General features: G+C 47.1%; 1 protein-coding gene across 2 annotated transcripts in view; it reads right to left on the reverse strand.

Moving 5' to 3' along the window:
• The window catches only part of ABCG2 (ATP binding cassette subfamily G member 2 (Junior blood group)), a 140,066-nt gene extending 135,554 nt beyond the window's left edge, over positions 1-4,512 (reverse strand). The window contains exon 1 of one of the 2 annotated variants that reach the window (XM_029234619.1): positions 4,343-4,512. The gene's annotated coding sequence lies outside the window, so the exon portion shown is untranslated. Of the gene's footprint in view, positions 1-4,242 lie in introns of both variants that reach the window. The other variant, XM_029234620.1, reaches the window with a different exon arrangement.
• Between the last annotated feature and the right edge of the window lie 2,167 nt (positions 4,513-6,679).

The following is a 6,679-nucleotide window of genomic DNA, read 5'->3' on the forward strand; positions in this document are numbered from 1 at the left end:
AGTTGTAGCAAAAATCATGTCTAATTCTTGGAGGCCTCCTTTATCTTTCAAAAATATGTATGTCCCTAAGGGTGTAGATGGACTTGAATTCCTGATCTTGTTTGAGTAGATATTGAAGCCTTTGGAATAGGGAAAGTGAGAAAGGTTTCAAACAGCCAGCTTCATCCTCTAATTCAAAGAACAGTAAAGTCCTTTAGCTAGAGAAGACTTTTATCAGAATCCGTAGTATGGCGTGGGGAGGAAGCCAATCCAAATTATGAGGGAGGGGAGGTTGGGAAGGTGATCCCCAGGCAAGTATTTTGCCAGCCCGGCAAAATTTTTCCCCCGGCTTTAACCGTTCCTCAGTGCTCTGAGAGGCAGTCACAGAGAGCAGTCCTTAGCTAAGCATTTGAAAATGATGGAAGGGCCTTTGATAGTATCCCAAACTTTTGTTTTGTTTCCCAGCCTATGTTGGCTTATGATGGAGTCTTCAGAATTCACTAGAATGCATTCATGTAAATTTATGATAATCTATTCCTATGTTCCAGGGTATGGAAAAGTTGCTCCAAATTTTCTTTAAGATTTAGAAGCAAACTCAAGACTTAGGAATTGTTTACAAAGAGTCAAAAATCCTATGTTGCATGCTTTTATTATCAAGACTCTCAATGGTTATGTACAAGTCCCTCAGCACTCATAGTTTGGGTTTCTCACTTTGCCAATTATCAACTACTCAGAGTTAAGGGCCATATCTTAGGCTTCTGTAGTCCTACAGTATGGTACTGTTCACACAGTAATCATTTAACCGAGGTTTACGGTCATCATTATGAACAAATGACAACATAAACTGAGGCTATGAACATTACTTAAAATCACACTTCTGGCAGAACTTTGAAACACCAAACCTGCTTCCACGGTGCTTCTGCATTTTAAAAGCCAAAAGCTACAACAGAAAAGCAGTAATCGTGACACACTCTCCTTGTGAACTCTTCAAACTTGTTATGTACTGAACTGGCTACACAAGAAGCTCTAGGAGAGGGAAGCTCAAATCAAAGCAACCATTTTTTACTGGGCAGACCAACCTCACCTCTTTATTGCCTCGCAAGTTTGTGCAACTGCGATAAATGTTTAGTGTTTAAGCAATCTAGGTACAATAGTTCAGGACTGGTACCGTGATCAGCTCAATAGAGAAGAGGAACTCTCAGGAGGCCTGGCTTTGATACCGACCAGGGTTCTTGGCCTTCCGCAATCAATAGAAATTGACTAGAGGCCAGACGAGAAGGCTTTATCGGGGCCCCTGTAGCAGCACAGGGGAGTGAGAACAAGGAACAGGTTCCCTTGCTTGCTTGTTCCCTGACGGGGAGCGAGCTGGCTCCTTAAACGGGGTGAGGGTAGTGCTGTGACCAGGGGTCCGGCCAGAGGGGTAGCTTAGGTGTTTTGCCCACCCCTCTGGTGGTGCTGAGTGCACAGGGCACGCTCACTACCGTGCTGTTGCCCCCAACACCCTGTTTTTGGTCCCAGCTCTTCAGAATTGGCAGTTGGGTTTTTTTTGGTCTCTTTGTATCTTCTGGGTCCAGAATCTGCCCCAACTGCGCATGCACGCAGTTATTTTTAGTCCTGTAGAGTTTCTTTGTATTTTGTTGCTGGATGAGAGGTGTGTCCAGGTGTGAGAATGCAGCACTGCAGCTAAGTGTCCTGGGTCCCAGCCTGTCTCAGTTTTACTTTTTTTCACAAGACTGAAGATCTACACAACAAATGCAGCAAATTTTATATATTTCCATAATTATGCATTTGTATGTCTGTATATATCTCATGTAGCAGAGAACGCAAGGGAAGTGTCCGAAAGGAAGGAGATACTTAAAAAGACTAAAAAATCAGAAACATCAATGTGCCCCACAAGAGGAGAATGTGACAAACTGTGGTATATGATACCATAATCATAACAATTAACAAGTATATGGTCTATATTGATCATGGCATATGAAGTATTTGAGGAGGAAAAAACTTTTGCTGTACACTTAGGTTGAGGTCTTGGGGACCTCTGAATTAAACTGACAAAAAGACAACAGGAGAAAAAAGCCTTATTCATATGGAAGCAGCTAGTAGCTAGCTAACTGGTTAAAGACAGAGGCTTATCTACCTAACTTAGTAGGGGAAAGAGGGAGATGGAGAAATATCTATGGAAAAAACAAGTAGGTTTCCATAGGAAAGAAAAGGATTTTTAGGAGAATAAACTGGAGATAAGAAAGCCTGTGATAATATTTATGAATATGCAAGTGGGCTTTTACATCTCCTTCATGGCCACGAAACTCCCAGAGAGGAGATTTACGGCCTATTTACTTTTGATCTCTCTCCTAGGAGTAAGCTCATCCTGAAGAGGGAACTTATGACAGCCTCATTTCTCAGAAGTTTCTGCTCTTAGATAAGGGAAATGCTGAGAAGGCTTCTTTCTGCAATCCGTTGATTCTTAATTGCCTTCAGCGCAAATGAATCCTCATGCCAAAGGGGCATATTGGGGGTAGGGGGGCATATCCTGATCCCCTTCGGTATAAAGTTATATTAGGTGATGAAAATCAGAACTAAATTAACATGAATGTTTTCACTGGTTTTTAAATATAAAAAAAAGTATGCCTAAACATGGCAGAGATCAGAAATCAGTTTGGGAAAAAGAAAATAGGGCTTTAATAGTCATTATTAAGTTTCTTATTCTGTAAGTTTATTAAAGTTCATAGCCATCAGTCATTTTGTAGGTGAGTGAGGGAGAAGTATGAGAATATTAAGAAGAAATTCAGTCAGGCAGGGAGAGAGATAGTTAAAAAAAAAAAAAAAAAAAAAAAAGAGTAGAGGGTCTTCCCTGGTGGCGCAGTGGTTGAGAGTCCGCCTACCGATGCAGGGGACACGGGTTCGTGCCCCGGTCCGGGAAGATCCCACGTGGCGTGGAGAGGCTGGGCCCGTGAGCCATGGCCGCGGAGCCTGCGCGTCCGGAGCCTGTGCTCCGCAACGGGAGAGGCCACAACAGTGAGAGGCCCGCGTACCGCAAAAAAAAAAAAAAAAAAAAGTAGAAAGGTAGTGAGAGGGGAAGGAAGGCACAGAAGGGGACGGACAAAACAAAAACCCACAGAGAGGGCCTCCCTGGGTGGCGCAGTGGTTGAGGGTCCGCCTGCCAGAATAGGGGACGCGGGTTCGTGCCCCTGTCCGGGAGGATCCCACGTGCCGCGGAGCGGCTGGGCACGTGAGCCGTGGCCGCTGGGCCTGCCCGTCCAGAGCCTGTGCAGCCTGGGCAGGGAACAGACCGGGAAGGAAGGGTCTTTTTTTTTTTTTTTTTTTTGCAGTACGCGGGCCTCTCACTGTTGTGGCCTCTCCCGCTGCAGAGCACAGGCTCCGGATGCGCAGGCTCAGCGGCCATGGCTCACGGGCCCAGCCGCATGTGGGATCTTCCCGGACCGGGGCACGAACCCGTGTCCCCTGCAACGGCAGGCGGACTCTCAACCACTGTGCCACCAGGGAAGCCCTTGGTCTTAGTCTTGATGTGCTTTTACTATGTCCTCTCCTTCATCCCCTGACACATTTTCCAATTATTCTATCCCTCCTGGTTTCCAATGAACAGCTGCAGCGTTCTCAGGTCTCTTCTGGAATTTTTTTCCACATAATTATTAATACATAAGTACTTATTAACCTTACCTGACTTTGGTAGTGGAAAATAATTAACTTTGGGATGAAACAGGGCTGGGTTTGAATTCCTAGCCAGCACCCTCTGGTAGCTGCTTTTTGTATTTTGTTATCTGTAGGAGTTTGGGCCTGTACAGAAATCCTCTCAAACTGGCCATGGGTTGGAATTGAGGCTCTGCTGGGACGGAGGTAGCTCTTCCCTCCACTCGTCCGTCCCCCTCTGGGGAAGTAGCTCCTCTCTGCAAAGTCAAAAGTGTGCGCATTATCTAGAAATGGCCCTGCCAGTTGACAAGTTCTCTCAAACCTATCTCCTCCCATTATACAGCTAGAGAGCCGGTCCATCCCTTTGTATAGACTTTTGAAGGAATCTCACTGGTTGTTGACTAGAGCTGAGGATTGGCTCCATTCAGGATCCTGTCGTCCAAACAGCAAGAAGTGTCAGTTGGGACACACATGGCCACCAGGCCGAACATTTAAGCAAGAGCTACGAATAGGGCAGTGCCTGGGAATGAGGGTTTGGGCTGGACAGAAAGGCCAACGGAACCTCGGACCAATCCCTCGATCTCTTCAGTTTTCCCTGCAAAGCGGAGCTAGTACCTGGCAAACGCTGTGCTGTGCGGCCCAGAACCGACCACCAGGACCGAGGAACTACAGTAGCCCCCTGGCTGCGGGGACACCGCCCGGGGACAGCTCTCACCCGCTCTCCGCTCCACGCGCTTCCCCGGGCAGAAGAGCGCCTCCTCGCCGCCGACAGTCACGTCCTCTTCCCGAACGGCCGGCCTCCCATCGCCGGTGAACGTTCGGGGGCCGCGGCCAGTCCCGCCAGACCCGCCAGACCCGCCGGGCGCGCGCTGAGGAAGAGCCGGGAGGAGGCGGGGCCGGCGGGCGGCTCGGCGGGCGGTTCGCTCAGCCTCGGTATTTGAGGCAGATTCGCTGTCCGGCCGGCGCAGCGGCCGCAGGGGGAAGAGCAAGGGACGAAGGAAGGAACGGGGGGAGGAAGTGAGCGACAAAGGGGGACGGGAAGGGCAGCTAGCTGTTCGGACCCGCTTTCAGGCGCCGCAGGTCCGGGTCTCCGCCAGGCCCTCCCGAGGCGCAGCCGCCAGACCAGTGGAGCCTGGGCGCGGGGATGCAGGGGCGCGGGGCGAGGATGCCGGGCGGGGGATGCAGGGACTCGGCGCAGTCCCCCCTCCCGCTCCCGAGAGCGAGGAGAGCGCCGCCCACCGCTGTTTCTCATCTCTGCCTGTGGAGTCAGGGCGCCAAGCTGCTCGGGCTTTGCCTGGTTCGGTGGGCAGAAACCAGGGATCCTGGGCAGCAGCCTTAGTCGCCGCCTGGGGCCAAGCACCACAGTGCATCTTGTTCGGTAAGTGCCCGCGCACTGGCGAAAGGCCGTGGGTGTGCAATGAATGTGCTCCCTTCTTTTGCTGCATTTGCTCTTACAGAGTATTTTCCTTCTGGTTATGGGTGCACGACCTGCACAGGATCCAGCTGTTAGCGGGGCCCCCTACTTGGTTTAGTGCTCTGCAGTTGCTGTCTTGAATAAGGACCTGGCATTGTCATTTGCCACGAAATACGTTACCGGTCCTGCCTTTGGCCGCCTGCCTCTTAAGACATGACGTTAAGTCTCCTGGCCCTTGAAAGAACCTACCCTTGACATGTGAACAAAGGCTCAGTGACTTCACTGGTTAGATCTCTCTTGGCTCCAAACATCCTGGCTTCACCTGTCCAGGTGAACACTGATATCCTTCTGGTATAACTCACTTTCCTCACTTGTCGGTCTCCGGACAAAGTTCTAGGGATATTATCAACCACTAGCCCCAAGCCCTGCTAGACCCACCCTAGTGTCATTTGGACATATGCAGTAGGTTCTCAAAAAATGCTTACCGTTGGTAAACTGACTTATTGGACTTCTGTAAGTGACCATCTAAACCCTGTACTGTTTAAAGCGTTATTCTGTTCATTCTTCACTTGCTCCCCAGTTATTATACTCTTTGCTGGAACATAATTTAGTTCTCTACTCTAGTTTTAGGTGACAAATGCTCAGTCACTGCCTCTATTATGTCCATTCATCCACTGAGTTAGTTTCTGGATCGTGTCCATGTCACTCTTTTTCATGTCCACCAGAGAGCCTTCTGCAGATGGATGTTAATAGCTGTTTGATAGTAGTGAATTGGTTTTGCTTTTGCTAGTGTATAAAGGAGGTATGGTAAGAGAAGAAACAGACTTTGAAGTCAAAGGAGTCTGGATTGGACCTTGCTATTATTAGCTACTTAAAGGCTTTATTTCTTCATCTATAAAAATGATAATTAGAAAGACTTCCCTGTATGGTTGTTAAGATTAAATGAGATAATATATGCAAAAGAGCATAGCACATAAAAGACCCTTAATATTCATATCCCTTTCTCCACCTTTTAAAGAAACAAGATTATAGTCATCCATGCAGCACTGCTCTTTAGGTTTTGTTCAGAACAAGATTCTGAACCATATTTATACTAACCTATACTTTACAAGGCATAACTGATCATTGTCTTAAGGAAACACCAAAAGAGGTTAAATACTATTCCTTCACGATTAAATACTATGTTTGGCTTATTATTTAAAATATCTAATGCCCATTTCACCACTAACATAAAATTAATAAAAATGTGATTCAATGAATGCATTGACTCACTGATTTAGCAAACATTTTATCCTCATTGCTGAACTTATAAAAAGTGCTAGGTCAGGAGTCTGAACAAAATGAAATAGATCTCTGCCACCATGGAGTTTACCAAGTTACCTTCAGGGGATACTCTAGAAGAGATCCTTGTGCCGAAAGATTGCAACTACGACATTTTGTTCAATCAATGGCAGGACATTAAAAATTGCTTACATTAAATGCATATTGCTGAGTTCCCACTGAACACTTGTTTCTAATTTTTAATACATGGAAATGCTGCAGTAAAATATACCACAGGCAGCATATTGTAGAAATCACAACCATTTTCTTCTTATGTACCAACAAATATTTTGGAAGAGGGAAATGAGAGATAAATCT

The sequence above is a fragment of the Monodon monoceros genome, unplaced genomic scaffold, assembly GCF_005190385.1.
Source record: "Monodon monoceros isolate NGI ecotype Baffin Bay Population unplaced genomic scaffold, NGI_Narwhal_1 Super_Scaffold_20, whole genome shotgun sequence".
NCBI classification, from domain to species: domain Eukaryota; kingdom Metazoa; phylum Chordata; class Mammalia; order Artiodactyla; family Monodontidae; genus Monodon; species Monodon monoceros.